Genomic DNA, 16,831 nt, shown 5'->3' on the forward strand with positions numbered 1-16,831 from the left:
TTTCATGCATGCTGTTCTATTTAGCAAACAATAAAATTTTACGTCCAAGTCATGACCCTAACTAAATCCAACCAAATATTTTAAATTTATACACGCCTACTATTATTGTCATCACTAACATCACCATCTTAACTTCTTTTTTTTTTCATTTGAATTTTTTTTTCCTTTTTTTTTCTTCTCCTCCTCCATCATCATCATCATTGTTATCATTATCATCATCTTCTTCTTATACATATCGTCATTATCGTTATCGTTGTTATTGTTATTGTTGAATTTTTGTCATGTTGATGATGTTGTCTAATCCAAAATTAATTTTGGATATATTTTTGTTCACAATTCAGTCTTGTTTGTGTGCTTATTTTCGAACTGAGTTTATGTGTCGCAATCATTATGTAATTTCGGTTCATTTCTGAGTTAATTATGTCGCAATCCATTATGTAATTTCGGTTCATTTCTGAGTTAATTGTATCGCAATTATTATATAATTTCAGTTCATTTCGGAGTGAATTAAGGTGTATTTGGACTCGTTGTCCTGTACAGTTCAAAACTCTTTCTCCTCTTCCTCCTCATCTTCTACTACTTCTTCTTCTTTTACATCTTTTTCTTCTTCATCTTCTTCTTCTTTTTCTATTTTCTTATAATTCTTCTTATTTTACTCTCTTAAGAGGAATAAAACTAAGAAAAAGAGAAGAAACTATCAATCAAAAAAGAAGAAGAAACATATTAATAACGTTGTTTGATCCAAAATTAATTTTGGATGTGTTTTTATTCATGATTCAGTCTTGTTTGTGTGCTTGTTTTCGAACTGAGTTTATGTGTCGCAATCATTATGTAATTTCGTTTCATTTCTGAGTTAATTGTGCCACAATTGTTATGTAAATTTCGGTTTATTTCTGAGTTAATTGTGTTGCAATCCATTATGTAATTTTGGTTCATTGAGTTAATTGTGTCCCAATCATTAAGTAATTTCGATTCATTTCTGAGTGAATTAAGGTGCATTTGGGTTCGTTGTCCTGCACAATTTAAAACTCTTTCTCCTCTTCCTCCTCGTCTTCTACTGCTTCTTGTTCTTCTTTTTCGTTTTTTTTTCTTCTTCATCTTCTCCTTCTTATTTCATTTTCTCAAAATTCTTCTTGATTTACTCTTTTGAGAGGAATAAAACTAAGAAAAAAGAAGAAAATATCAAACAAAAAAGAAGAAACATATTGATGACATTGTCTGATCCAAAATTAATTTTGGATGTGTTTTTGTTCATGATACAGTCTTGTTTGTGTGCTTGTTTTCAAACTGAGTTTATGTGTCTCAATCATTATGTAATTTCGGTTCATTTTTAAGTTAATTGGGTCGTAATTGTTATGTCATTTCGGTTCATTTCTGAGTTAATTGTGTCGCAATCCCTTATGTAATTTCGGTTTATTTCTGAGTGAATTAAGGTGCATTTGGACTCATCCTACGCAATTCAAAACTCTTTCTTCTCCCCTTCTACTGCAATAACAGCAGCAACAAAAGAATAACAATGAGGAGAAAATACGCGAACGAGGAGGAGGAGGAGGAGGAGGAGGAATGTGAATAAGAAGACGACGATGACGTAAAGCCCCGTGCATGAACTGATGGGAAGGGAAACGACGATTCGAAAATTTAGCAAACAATTTCTTCGTTGATAGCATAGTCCAAACCGACAAGTAACCCTCTCAATCAAAGTTTAATTCAAATAAAAATAACCGAGAGTAATTAAACCTCGAGTCGTCTTCCCTAAGAACTAGTGACCACAAGCGAACAATTTTGGTTGTGAAAATCAACAGAGTTTTCAATAATGAAGCAAACAATTAAAGGAATAAAAGAACAATTAAAATTGTAATTAATAAACTAATAAAGGAATAAAAGAACTATTTATGTAATATGGACAAGTAATGCTTTAAAATGATGGAAATTATGGTTCAAAACATAAATGGAAACCTTGACTTGGGATGAGTTATGGAATCCCTTCCTTGCCAAAACCACAACTATGATAATTATGATGGACTAATCTCACCTAGAAAACCCTTAACATCAAAGAGTAAGTCAAGTGAGTATAATTGTTATTAATCCACAAATTCTAGCTAACTTACTAATTACCTTAGTAAAAAGCTAGCGTTAGTGGAAATAATTACAACTAACAACCTAAGAATAATCACTAAATGTCGGACATTATGACTCTAGTATTCCTTAAATTCATTTTCCCAAGCCAATGAGTGAAAATCTACCTCATATTTAAAATTGAAATTTTATCAAACACATGGTAGGCATATTCACAAAACATGACAAAATTAAAAAAATGCTTGAAACTATGAGCAATAAATGATCAAAATTAACAAGAGTAACTCAAACAAACATATATTAACCAACAATCATCAAATTCACTAACTAGAAATCAAAATTGCAAAAGCATAAATGTATTGATAAAGGGGAACTAAAATGTAAGAAAGTATAGAACAAGTAATGCAATAAAAGAGAAAATTAAGAAAATACTTACAATGAAAATAGTTAGAATCCAATATCAAAATTGGAAAATAAAAACTTGTAGTATAAAATCTAACTAAGCCCTAAGAAAAATTGAGAGAAAACCTAAGTTAAACTACCCTAAAACTACCTAAAAATATGCCTAAGTGTGTTGTGTAGTGTATGGTCTCTTGTATGGTTGCTAGCCCTTCCTTATATGCTTCAGCAACTTCAGAAATGAGCCAAAAAGCCTCCCAAAAGATGAGCCACGTGACTTTTTAATGAAGTCACGCGCTGGGACTTGTGCATACGCACAGGTGTGTGTACGCACACTTGCTGAATTTTCCACTTATGCGTACGCATAGGAATTTGTGCGTACACACACTTGCTAATTTCTGCACTTGTGCGTATGCACAGAAGGTTGTGCGTATGCACACTTGACTGTGTGCTCCTCCTTTGTTTTCTTCATATTTTCTCCCAATTGCATGCTTCTCTTCCACTCTTATCAAGCCATTCCTACCTATTACACCTGAAATCACTCATCAAAAATATCAAGGCATCGAATGAAATGAAAGTGGAATAAAATTGATTAAATTAAGCGCAAAATAGTATGTTTTCAAGATTAGGCATAATTTAGAGAGAAAACACAAAAGTATGCTATTTAGGTGAATAAATGTGGGTTTATATGATGAAATCCACTCAATTCAATCCACAATTTATCGTCAAATGTGTATTCATCAATTTCCTCACACTTAAATAATAGTATGTCCTCATGCTAATCACAATCAAAAGAGAAGGGAAAAGGGCATGCAACTACCTACATGCATACAACTATACTAGATATTACCTACTCATATCTACACTAAGGTCTCTACCGAAATTGGCAAACAAACAATAGAATTTCAATCAATCCAAAGTAATCCTTAGGACTAAGGTAAGGAATCAATGAAGATAATCAATGTCCAAAGATTTGACTTGAAGTTTTTAAAATTAATTCCACAACTTGAAAGAAAACCAAGATAAAAGATGGAAACATAGAATAGAGCAATTGAACCCCTCACCGGATGTATATACGCTCTAATCGCTCAATGTTTAGGGCTTAATCACTCAATTCTCCTTTAATCATATTTTTCTATAATTTGCTAGTCATCTAACAATCAACAAATACTTGATTCATAAATGCAAATATCACGAGGTCTTTAGAGGGTTGTAACAGGGTTAGGATAAAGGTAGGATTAATATAGTTAAGTGGACTAGTAGATTGGATCTTTGATTAGCTCAAGTATCCCACCTAATCCTATATCAATCTATTTACACCAAAGAAAACAACCTAACTTCCCATTCTTTTCCTTTCTCACATTCACTCATGCATCTTCTTTCTAATTCAACTACATATGCATTCTTTATGTAGCCTTATTATTATCATTCATTTTTTTCTTTTCTTTTCTTTTCTTTTCTCTCTTTTTTTAAACTAACAAAAGCACATAGACCAACATTTTTTTTCTTTTATCATTAAAAAGAGATGCATATGTTTTAAGTAATGAATGCATGAGTGTTTACCAAATTTTTCAAAATTTTTAAATGAACACCCAAAGCAACTTTCTACCAATATTTCTTCACAAATTCTCCCCACACTTGAGTAACATACACTCCTCAACCTAAACTAATCAAAGATATAATTTATGGACATTAATGATTTTGTGCTTACAATTAGAATAAAAAGGAATTAAAAGGCTCAAAAGTGGGTTACAAAGGTAGATGTAAGGGTATGGCCATGTGGGTTAGTGGGTTTTAATTTCAAAAATGGCCTTAATCATACTAAGTGCATTCAAAACATCAAATAGAGGACATAAAGATTCAAGCAAATCCAAGATCACAATCATAAAGGAGTATAGCACACAAGAATAAAATTTGTGGTTGAAAATGTGCAACCATCCAATAAAGCTCAAATCTCACTAGGTGTTTTGTTCAAACTCTTTTCTATGTTCCATAAAAATACTTCAAGCAAGTTGAAAAATAAGTTTTCAAATCTAATCAATGGAACGCCCTAAAAGAGATTTCTTAAAAATTCTTTTGTTGTTTTTACCAACTTATTTCCTATACTAGGCAACATGCAAATATTTACTACCATAAGGCTATAAGCAAGCTAAGATATATATATATATATATATGCAAACTAAACAAAGCGCAATGTAATGAAATACCAAAAACATAACTATTAAAAACTAGAAAGTAGTTGTTCATGCCCTGGGTCGAGCTGTATGACCCGGGCTGATTGACGACAAGTCGAACGACCTCTTCAGGTCAGGATTACCCGACCTCCTCTTAAAGAGTTCGGCCAAATCACCAGGAGAAGCCCAAAAAGGGCCCAAACAGAGGAACACGACCCAAGTCCAAAGGCAGCCCAAGCCTAGAAAGATAAGGACGGTTCCCTTAAAGATAAGGTAACTCCACTCAAAGATAAGATAAGATAGCTATCTTATCTCCAGAAAAGATCACTCTACAACATTATAAATACATTGGAGCACCCAGGTATAACTCATACTCTGATTCTACTAAAAACCTGGTTAATACCCTTGCTAACTTAAACATCGGAGTCCCTTGCAGGTACCACCACCCTCCGGTAACGAAAGATCAGCACCACCACCAAGTCCAACAAGTCGGGCACGGCGGCTCCAGCCACTATCATCAAGTCGGACACAACCGCGCCGACCAGCATAGAAGATCTCGTCCGAGATCGACCTACAGTTTCAGGTAACCCTCGGAACATTGGCGCTATTGTCGGAGAACCTGGAAGTCATCCCATCATCATGGCAGACAACCTTGACAATGACCACAATTCTGATTTAGAGAACAGAACGCCGCATAAGAACGCGACATCACACCAAACGATACTTCTCAGCCAAACAAAGACAAGAATTTGCCAAGCACAGGAATCATGGAAGCGCTTCAAGCTCAACAAGATCGTCTCAAACAGCTCGAAAAAGAGGCCGAGCATCAACGGGAAGCCAAGAGGGACCTACGAAGGGAAACTAAGCAACGCCGAGAGTTAGAGGACAAGCTCCTAAAGCTTGAAGCCGATCTCAAAACCAAGACTACCCGATCCAGTCATGAAGATAGCCCCCACAAGGATCAAGACCCATTAACCAAAGAGATCATGAAAGCCAAAGTCCCAAAGGACTTCAAAGCTCCCGACATGACTCCGTACGACGGCACATCAGATCCAAGCCATCATCTCAGCAATTTTAGAAGCAGAATATATCTCACCGATGCCTCGGATGCTATTCGATGCAAAGCCTTCCCAACAACACTAACAAAGACAGCAATTAAGTGGTTCGACACTTTTCCCCCCAGATCCATCACAAGTTTTGACGACCTGGCCAAGAAATTTTTTGCCCGATTTTCCATCCAGAAGGACAAAGCCAAACACATCCCAAGCCTATTAGGAATCAAGCAAGGAGATCGAGAGAGTCTTTGCAGCTACATGGAGAGGTTCAACAAAGCATGCCTGGACATACAAAGCCTACCAACGGAAGCAGCCATTATGGGTCTCATCAACGGCCTGCGAGAAGGACCTTTTAGTCACTCCATATCAAAGAAACATCCAACATCTCTGAATGAAGTGCAGGAACGAGTTGAGAAGTACATCAACATGGAGAAAAACTCTCGGCTAGGAGAGACCTCAAAATCCGGATTCTCTTACTCCTCCCGGGATAAGGAGAAAGAGTCCAAGAAAAAAGAAGATCAATACGGCGAGAAGCCTAAAAAATACAACAACTATACCCATCTCCGGGTGTCTCTTGTGAATGTTTACCGAGAAGTATGCCATACTGAAAAGATACCACCACCCCGTCCACTCAAAAGCAAGAAAGGAGGAGAAAATTGGACAGAATACTGTGAATATCACTGAATCTACAGACATCCTACCAATGAGTGCTTTGACTTGAAAAATGTTATTGAGAAATTGGTAAGAGAAGGACGACTAGATTGGTATTTAGCCAACAAATCGGATGAGCCTCGAAAAAGAAGAAAGGACGAAGAGGTCGGGCAAAGAGAACGACCACCTCACACCCCAGAGAGACACGTTCACATGATAAACGGATGATTCATAGGAGGGGGGATCTCAAAATCATCTCACAAAAGGCACCTCAAAGAAATATATCATGTCGAGGGAGGAGAAGGATCACCCGACCTCCCTACAATTACTTTCACCCAAGAAGACCCGGCAGGCATCATCCCGGGACATGACGATCCTATGGTCATCACTATCATATTGGCCAATGCAAATCTCCACCGCACACTGGTGGACCAAGGAAGATCGGCGGATATCTTGTTTAAACCTACCTTTGATAAACTCGGCCTGCAGGAGAAAGAACTTAGAGCATATCCGAACAGCTTGTTTGGACTAGGAGACACTCCAATCCAACTGCTTGGATACATCTCACTACACACAACCTTCGGAAAAGGAACTCGATCAAGGACACTCAACATAGACTACATTGTAATCGACGTAAGCTCAGCCTACAATGCCCTGATAGGTCGGGCAATACTGAATCAGCTCACAGCAGTAGTTTCAACTCCACATCTATGCATGAAATTTCCAACTCCAGAAGGGATTGCTACGATAAAAGGAGATTAGAAAATAGCGCGTCACTGTTACAATGAAAGTCTGAACCTCATAGGCAAAGGGGAAGAAATCCACACCATCGAACTCGGGGGAGTTCGAGGTCAGGAAGAACTTCGCCCACAACCCGAGGGTAAAATCGAAGAAGTCCAGATCGGAGACACCCCGGACAAAACAACAAATATTGGGGCAACCCTAAAGAAAGAGGTAAAGAAACCCTTGATACAATTCCTAAGGGATAATGTCGACCTATTCGCATGGAGGGCTGCAGACATGCCGGGCATAGACCGCAAGCTAATGTACCATAAACTGGCAGTATACCCAGGATCTCGGCCAGTACAGCAGAAGCGTAGAAAGCTCAGACCAAAAAGATTTCAAGCTGTGGAAGAATAGGTACAAGCTCTACTAGAGGCAGGATTCATAAGAGAAGTCAAGTACCCCCTATGGCTAGCCAATGTTGTCTTGGTGAAAAAGTCAAATGGGAAATGACGGATGTGCACTGATTACACCGATCTCAATAAAGCTTGCCCAAAAGATCCCTATCCACTCCCAAATATCGACACTCTAGTGGATGCCTCCTCCGGATACAAGTACCTCTCGTTCATGGATGCTTATTCAGGATACAATCAAATTCCAATGTATCCACCCGATCAGGAAAAAACCTCATTCCTAACTCCAAAAGCAAACTATTGTTATGTCATCATGCTATTCGGACTCAAAAACGCAGGAGCTACTTACCAAAGATTAATGAACAAAGTCTTCGCAGACCATATCGAGAAACTCATGGAGGTATATGTAGATGACATGTTGGTAAAAACACAGAGTGAAGAATCGCTACTATCCGACCTCACCAAAGTGTTCGACACCATAAGAAAGCACGGTATGCAACTCAATCCAGCAAAATGTACCTTTGCAGTAGAAGCTGGTAAGTTCTTGGGCTTCATACTCACACAAAGAGGAATTGAGGAAAACCTGGATAAAATGTCAGGCAATACTCGACATGAAAAGTTCGACCTGCGTCAAAGAGGTACAACAACTCAACGGAAGACTGGCAGCCTTGTCCAGATTTCTAGCCGGATCGGCCATAAGATCTCTCCCCTTCTACGCCACTTTAAAGAAAGGAAAGAGGTTCAAATGGACAACGGAGTGCGAGAAGGCTTTCCAGGATTTCAAATGGTTCCTGGGACAACCACCTATTCTAACTCAACCACGGGAAGGAGAACCACTTGTATTATACCTCGCAGTAGAAAATCAGGCAATAGCCTCAACTCTAGTTAGAGAAGACGGGAATGGCAACAACCCATCTACTTTGTCAGCAAAGCTCTACAAGGGGTAGAACTGAACTATCAAAAGATAGAGAAGTTCGCCTATGCCCTTATACTAACTTCCTGACGACTTTGCCCCTACTTTCAAGCTCACACCATCAAGGTTCGGACTAATCAGCCATGAAAGGCACTCTCCAGAAGACAGACTTAGCGGGAAAAATTCTACAATGGGCAGTCGAGCTATCTGAGTTCGATCTTCAATACGAAACTCGAACGGCCATCAAGTCCCAATATTTGGCCGACTTCATTGCTGAGTACACTGACACTCCGAGAACTCCCATAGAATGGAATCTCTACGTAGACGGCTCTTCAAACAAAACTGGAAGTGGCGCAGGCGTGATAATAGAAAGTGATCAGGGAACTCAAATCGAACTTTCCCTCAAATTCGGGTTCCCTGCTTCAAACAACCAGGCCGAATATGAGGCACTACTAGCTGGTTTGAAACTGGCTAAGGAAGTTGGAACTCAAAATCTTATCATCTTCAGCGACTCACAAGTAGTCACCTCACAAATAGCAGGGAGCTACCAAGCCAAGGATCCCACCATGAAAAAGTACTTGGACAAAACCAGCGAACAGCTCGGACAACTCAGGAAATATGAGGTCCGCCACATACCTCGGAAATAGAATGCTCGAGCTGATACACTCTCAAAGCTAGCCAACACCAAACCAGAGGCAACAATAGAAGCCTCATCCAAAAAATACTACAGAACCCATCAATCTCGGAAGAAGAAAAGGTCCTAGTCATAACAGGCCTGGATCAAGGATGGATGACTCCCATAATTAACTACCTCAAAACAGAAACACTCCCTACAGATAAGAAAGAGGTGAAGAGGTTAAAACGGGAGGCACAATACTACACCATCATAACCAATACTCTATACAAGAGAGGGATTTCAACATCACTGTTAAAATGTGTGCCGACTTCCAACACAAAGGAAGTTTTAGAAGAAGTGCACAGTGGCATCTGTGGCAACCATCTCAGAGCACGAGCTCTCACCAAAAAAGTACTCCGAGCAGGATTCTATTGGCCAACTTTGCAAAAAGAAGCAACAGAGTTCGTAAAGATATGTCCACCATGTCAGAAACATGCCAATTTCCACATCGCCCCACCAGAGGAACTCATCAGCGTAACCTCACTCTGGCCATTTTCAAAATGGGGACTCGACCTCCTTGGGCCCTTCCCTCAAGGATCAGGACAGGTCAAGTTCCTCATCATAGGGGTAGACTATTTCAAAAAGTGGATTGAGGCAGAGCCCCTAGCTAACGCCACTACTCAAAGAAGTCGAAAATTCCTATATAGAAATATTGTCACAAGGTTTGGGGTTCCTTACTCTATTACCACAGATAATGGCACCCAATTCACAAACGCAGGCTTTAGAAAATTGGTGGCCGACTTGAAAATAAAGCACCAATTCACTTTCGTAGAACACCCCCAAGCTAATGGACAGGCAGAAGCCGCCAATAAAGTCATATTAGCCGGGGTAAAACGGAGATTACAGGATGCAAAGGGAGCCTGGGATGAAGAACTCCCACAAGTCCTATGGGCATATCGGACAACTCCACACTCCACGATGAGGGAATCACCCTTCCGACTAGCTTACGGAATGGAGGCAATGATCCCACTGAAAGTAGAAGAAGGGTCCCCCAGAACGATCTTCTACAGTGAAGAGGCCAACCCCCAACTTCAAAAGGAAGAGCTCGACTTACTTCCAGAAATACGGGAAAGAGCTCGGATTAGGGAGGATGCGTTAAAACGTCAAATGGCCTCAAGGTACAATCAAAAGGTAGTACAGCGAAGTTTTGCCAACAACGACCTCATCCTAATCCGAAATGATATCGGAACGAGTCGACCTGGAGAGGGAAAACTGGCAGCTAACTGGAAAGGACCCTACCGAGTCACAGAGGTATTGGGAAAAGGCTACTACAGGGTGTCTGAACTCGAGGGGCGAGAGCTACCAAGGTCATGGCACGCCTGCAACCTAAGAAGGTATTACAGTTAGGAAGTAATAAAGGATCTTAGGCCAAAGGTGCACTCTTTTTCCTAAAAAGGTTTTTTAATGAGGCACCAAGCCAAGATCTGTAAAACTGCCTAACTTAAGGGGGTAAAATCTCACATATATATATATTTCTCCTGTATGTCCACTTTCTATTTGAATAAAACTTTTCAGATTTTTGCTACAAAGACTCTCTATAAGTCGGCAAGGTGAAAACAAATTCACCGCCCGACCACGATGAAAATCAAATTCATCGTCCGAATTTCGACAAAGATTGGCAAAAAATGAAAACCAAATTCACTGCTCGATCAAAGACAAAGCTACAGGTCGGCAAGGTGAAGATCAAATTCACCGTCCGATCGCGACAAAATCGACAAAGTTATAAAAAGTAATCCATAAGCTGAGGCCTGGCCAGCTCTGACTAAAATGGATTACTAGAAATAACTTGAGAAGGACCGACATGAAGAAGTCGGACCAATCGACCAAAGCGACAAAAAAGTTATAAAAAAAAGTGATCCATAGAAAGAGGCCTGACGCGGTCTGAGAAAAAATAGATTGCTAAAAATAACTTGGGACAGACTGATGGTGCGGAATTTATAACTACAAACTAACCGGCAAGTGCACCGGGTCGTACCAAGTAAAACCTCAGGTGAGTGAGGGTCGATCCCATGAGGATTGAAGGACTAAGCAACAATGGTTAATTAATTTACTTAGTTAGGCAAACAGAAAGTAGTGTTTGAGAGTTCAAAAAGCATTAAACTGAAGACAGGCAATTAAATAAGTTGGGAATAAAATATGGAGAAAATAGTTAAGGTTTCAGAGTTATCTATTTTCTGGATTGACTTTTCTTATTAATTTATTCTAATCATGTAAGATTTAATTCATGGCAAACTATATGTGACTAGACCCTAATTCCTTAGACCTTCCTAGTCTCCTCTAAAATTCATCAACCACCAATTCCTTAGTCAATTAATTCCAATTAGAGGGTGAAGTTCAATTCTAGTTTATGTGCCACAGAAACTCTAATTACCAAAATATAAAAGGATTATATGTCATATATCCCGTTAAATTCAGATAAACTAGAAATTTAGGAGAAGTTGTTTTCAAGCTGTTGTTCAAGTAAAGAGCTTTTCCAAGTTATACAAGAACTCAATTAGAAAGAGGGTCATACTTTCGTTCCACCCAAATTCATAAAATAAAGAACGAAAACAATTCTTGAAATATAAATTAAAACATGAATTAAAATAGAAAAATAATAGTATCAATCCATACAATAGACAGAGCTCTTAACTTTAACAGTGGAGGTTTAGTTGCTCATGGTTCAGAGAGAAAATAAGGATTCTGATAAAATGTATTTTGGCTGAGGTCCCATCAAAAGTTAACTAATTGAAAATCCTTTTATATCTAATCCTAATTAATTTAAAATCTATCTTCTAAAACTAAGAATAATATATTTTCCTATTTTAAAAATAAAAATTAAAGTTTAAATCAGATTTAATTATAGCAATCAGCACGTCTTCAATTGATGGATGGGGATCACTTGCTTCGTAGGGTCCACGCCTAACTTGGAGTGGGCATAACCATTCTTGTGTGAATCTCCCTTGAGTTTCTACTATCTCCTGGCTCTAGTCTGTGTTTCTGGGCCAAAAACTGGGTCGAAACTCGGCCTGAAATCGCCCCCAGCGTTTTCTGCATTTTCTGCACGTGGCGCATGTCACGCGTACGCGTCAGTCACGCGCACGCATCGATGATCATCTTCGCGTGTCACGCGCGCACGCGTCAGGTACGCGCACGCGTCACTGTGCAACTTCGCTTTTCACGCGTACGCGTCAGTTACACACACGCGTCGCCATGGAAAACTCCAAATCACGCGCACGCGTCAGGCACGCGCACGCGTCGCTTCTTACTATTATCTCCTTTGATTCTTGTGCTGATTCCATTTGTGCAAGCTTCCTCTCCATCCTTCTAAGCTGTTCCTGCCCTATATAGCCTTTTTCTCTTTTTTTGCGGAAGCTCCATCAAATCCAACCAAATGCTACCTAAAATAAACAGAATTGCACAAGACTCAAAGTAGCATCCATAATGGCTAAAAGATAATTAATTCTTAATTAAACTTAACAATTTAAATGCAAATTCACTAGGAAAAGATAGGAAAGATCCTCACACATCAACCGACATGAAGAAGTCGGACCCGACTGATCAAAGCGACAAAGTTATAAAAAGTAATCCACAAAAAGAGGCCTGATCAGCCCTTATCAAAAGTGGATTACTAGAAATAACTCAGAAGGGACCAACATGAAGAAGTCGGCCCAAACCGATCAAAAGCAACAGACAGAGTTAGTAAAAAGTAAATCCATAAAAAGAGACCCGGCGAGGTCCAACTAAAATTGGATTACTAGAAAACAACACGAAAGATTTAACGAATGAAGTCAACCAACAGAAGGCGTGCGCTAGAAGGGACACAGCTCGACCCAAAGAAAGCCAGGACCTCACCAAAATCAAGTCACAAGTGTTCTATGAGAACACTAAAAAGAATAGCTGAACAAAGGCTAGCCTCAAAAGGTCACTTCGACCAAAGCAGGAAGTAAACAAACACAAAGGCAAAAAGCAACAACATTCTACAAACAAACACGTCAAGAAGAAACACGAAATTGTGATCATCAACAATGACGCCAAAGACTTGGAGCTCTCAAACGTGAATCACACTTTGTCACAATTCCGCACAACTAACCAGCAAGTGCACTGGGTCGTCCAAGTAATACCTTACGTGAGTAAGGGTCGATCCCACGGAGACTGTCAGCTTGAAGCAAGCTATGGTCATCTTATAATTCTCAGTCAGGCGGATTCAAATGGTTATAGAGAAGTGATAATTAAAAGATAAACATAAAATAAAGATAGAGATAGAGATAGAGATACTTATGTAATTCATTAGTAGGAATTTCAGATAAGCGTATGAAGATGCTTTGTTCCTCTTGAACCTCTACTTTTCTATTGCCTTCTTCCAATCATTCATACTCCCTTCCATGGCAAGCTTTATGTTGGGAATCACCGTTGTCAATGGCTACTTCCCGTCCTCTCAGTGAAAATATTCCAAATGCGCTGTCGCCGCACGGCTAATCATCTGTCGGTTCTCGATCATGTTGGAATAGGATCCATTGATCCTTTTGCGTCTGTCACACGCCCAACAATCGCGAGTTTGAAGCTCGTCACAGTTATCCCTTCCCAGATCCTACTCGGAATACCACAGACAAGATTTAGACTTTCCGGATCTCAATAATGACCGCCAATAATTCTAGCCTATACCACGAAAGTTCCAATCTTATATTAGAAACCCAAGAGATACGCATTCAAGCCATTTCTAGTAGAACAGAGGTGGTTGTCAGGTACATGTTCATAGGTGAGAATGATGATGAGTGTCACAGATCATCACATTCATCAAGTTGAAGAACGAATGAATATCTTAGAGAAGAAGTAGGCGTGAATTAAATAGAAAAACAATAGTAATTGTATTAATTCATGAAGAACAGCAGAGCTCCACACCTTAATCTATGGTGTGTAGAAACTCTACTGTTGAAAATACATAAGTACAGGGTCTAGGGATGGCCGTGAGGCCAGCCCCCAAACATGAAAAGGACTATGAAAGTATGATCAAGTGTATCCAAGTATGATTAAAAGATGAAAATACAATAGCAAAAGATCCTATTTATAGAGAACTAGTAGCCTAGGGTTTATAGAAATGAGTAATTGATGCAGAAATCCACTTCCGAGCCCACTTGGTGTATGCTTGGGCTGAGCATTGAAGCTTTTATATGTAGAGACTTTTCTTGGATTTAAACGTCAGCTTTTGTGCCAGTTTAGGCGTTTAACTCCAGCTTTTATGCCAGTTCTGGCGTTTTGACGCTAGAATTCCTATGCTGACTTGGAACGCCGGTTTGGGCCATCAAATCTTGGGCAAAGTATGGACTATTATATATTGATAGAAAGCCCAAGATGTCTAATTTCCAAAGCAATTGAGAGCGCGCCAATTGGGCTTCTGTAGCTCCAGAAAATCCACTTCGAGTGCAGGGAGGTCAGAATCTAACAGCATCTGCAGTCCTTTTTCAGCCTCTGAATCAGATTTTTGCTCAGGTCCCTCAATTTCAGCAAGAAAATACCTGAAATCACAGAAAAATACACAAACTCATAGTAAAGTTCAGAAATGTGATTTTTATTTAAAAACTAATAAAAATATGATAAAAACTAACTAAAATATACTAAAAACATACTAAAAATAATGCCAAAAAGCGTATAAATTATCTGCTCATCACAACACCAAACTTAAATTGTTGCTTGTCCCCAAGCAACTGAAAATCAAATAGGATAAAAAGAATAGAATATACAATGAATTCTAAAAACATCTATGAAGATCAGTCTTAATTAGATGAGCGGGGCTATTAGCTTTTTGCTTCTGAACAGTTTTGGCATCTCACTTTATCCCTTAAAGTTCAGAATGATTGGCTTCTATAGGAACTCAGAATCCAGATAGTGTTATTGATTCTCCTAGTTAAGTATGTTGATTCTTGAATACAGCTACTTTATGAGTCTTGGCCGTGGCCCTAAGCTTCTTTTTTTCCAGTATTACCACCGGATACATAAATGCCACAGACATATAACTGGGTGAACCTTTTCAGATTGTGACTCAGCTTTGCTAGAGTCCCCAATTAGAGGTGTCTAGAACTCTTAAGCACACTCTTTTTGCTTTTGGACCACAAGCACATGGTTAGGGACAACTTGGTTTAGCCGCTTAGGCCAGGATTTTATTCCTGTGGGCCTTCCTATCCACTGATGCTCAAAGCCTTGGATCCCTTTTATTTTACCCTTGCCTTTTGGTTTTAAGGGCTATTGGCTTTTTTGCTTGCTTTTTCTCTCTCTTCTTTTTTTTTTTTGCAAGCTTTTCACTGCTTTTTCTTGCTTCAAGAATCAATTTTATGATTTTTCAGATTATCAAATAACATTTCTCCTTTTCCATCATTCTTTCAAGAGCCAACAATTTTAACATTCATGAACAATAAATTCAAAAAAATATGCACTGTTCAAGCATTCATTCAGAAAAACAAAAGTATTGCCACCACATCAAAATAATTAAACTGTTTTAAAATTCGAAATTCATGTACTTCTTTTTCTTTTTCAATTAAAAACATTTTTTATTTAAGAAAGGTGATGGACTCATTTTCATAGCTTTAAGGCATAGACACTTAGACACTAATGATCATGTGATAAAGACACAAATATAAAAAAACATAAAGCATAATTTTCGAAAAATAGAAAATAAAGAACAAGGAAATTAAAGAACGGGTCCACCTTAGTGATGGCGGCTTGTTCTTCCTCTTGAAGATCTTATTGAGTGCTTGAGCTCCTCAATATCTCTTCCTTGCCTTTGTTGCTCCTCTCTCATAACTCTTTGGTCTTCTCAAATTTCATGGAGGAGGATGGAATGCTCTTGGTGCTCCACCCTTAGTTGTCCCATATTGGAACTTAATTCTCCTAGGGAGGTGTTGATTTGCTCCCAATAGTTTTGTGGAGGAAAATGCATCCCTTGAGGTATCTTAGGGATTTCATGATGAGAAATTTCCTCATGCTCTTGTCCATGAGTGGGATCTCTTGTTTGCTCCATCCTTTTCTTAGTGATGGGCTTGTGCTCATCAATGAGGATGTCTTCCTCTATGTCAATTCCAGCTGAATTACAGAGATGACAAATGAGATGAGGGAAGGCTAACCTTGCCAAAGTAGAGGACTTGTCCGCTATCTTGTAAAGTTCTAGGGATATAACCTCATTAACTTCTACCTCCTCTCCAACCATGATGCTATGGATCATGATAGCCCGGTCTATAGTAACTTCAGACCGGTTGCTAGTGGGAATGATTGAGCGTTGGATGAACTCCAACCATCCCCTAGCCACGGGCTTGAGGTCATGCCTTCTTAGTTGAACCAGCTTCCCTCTTGAATCTCTCTTCCATTGAGCGCCCTCTTCACAAATGTCTATGAGGACTTGGTTCAACCTTTGATTAAAGTTGACCCTTCTAGTGTAGGGGTGTGTATCTCCTTGCATCATGGGCAAGTTAAATGCCAACCTTACATTTTTCGGACTGAAATCTAAGTATTTCCCTCGGACCATTGTAAGCCAATTCTTAGGGTCCGGGTTCACACTTTGATCATGGTTTTTGGTGATCCATGCATTAGCATAGAACTCTTGAACCATTAAGATTTTGACTTGTTGAATGGGGTTGGTGAGAACTTCCCAACCTCTTCTTCGAATCTCATGTTGGATCTCCGGATATTCACCCTTTTTGAGTTTAAAAGGGACCTCGGGGATCCCTTTTTTCTTGGCCACAACTTCATAGAAGTGGTCTTGATGCACCTTTGAGATGAAT

Source organism: Arachis hypogaea, chromosome 14 (assembly GCF_003086295.3).
Source record: "Arachis hypogaea cultivar Tifrunner chromosome 14, arahy.Tifrunner.gnm2.J5K5, whole genome shotgun sequence".
Classification (NCBI taxonomy): domain Eukaryota; kingdom Viridiplantae; phylum Streptophyta; class Magnoliopsida; order Fabales; family Fabaceae; genus Arachis; species Arachis hypogaea.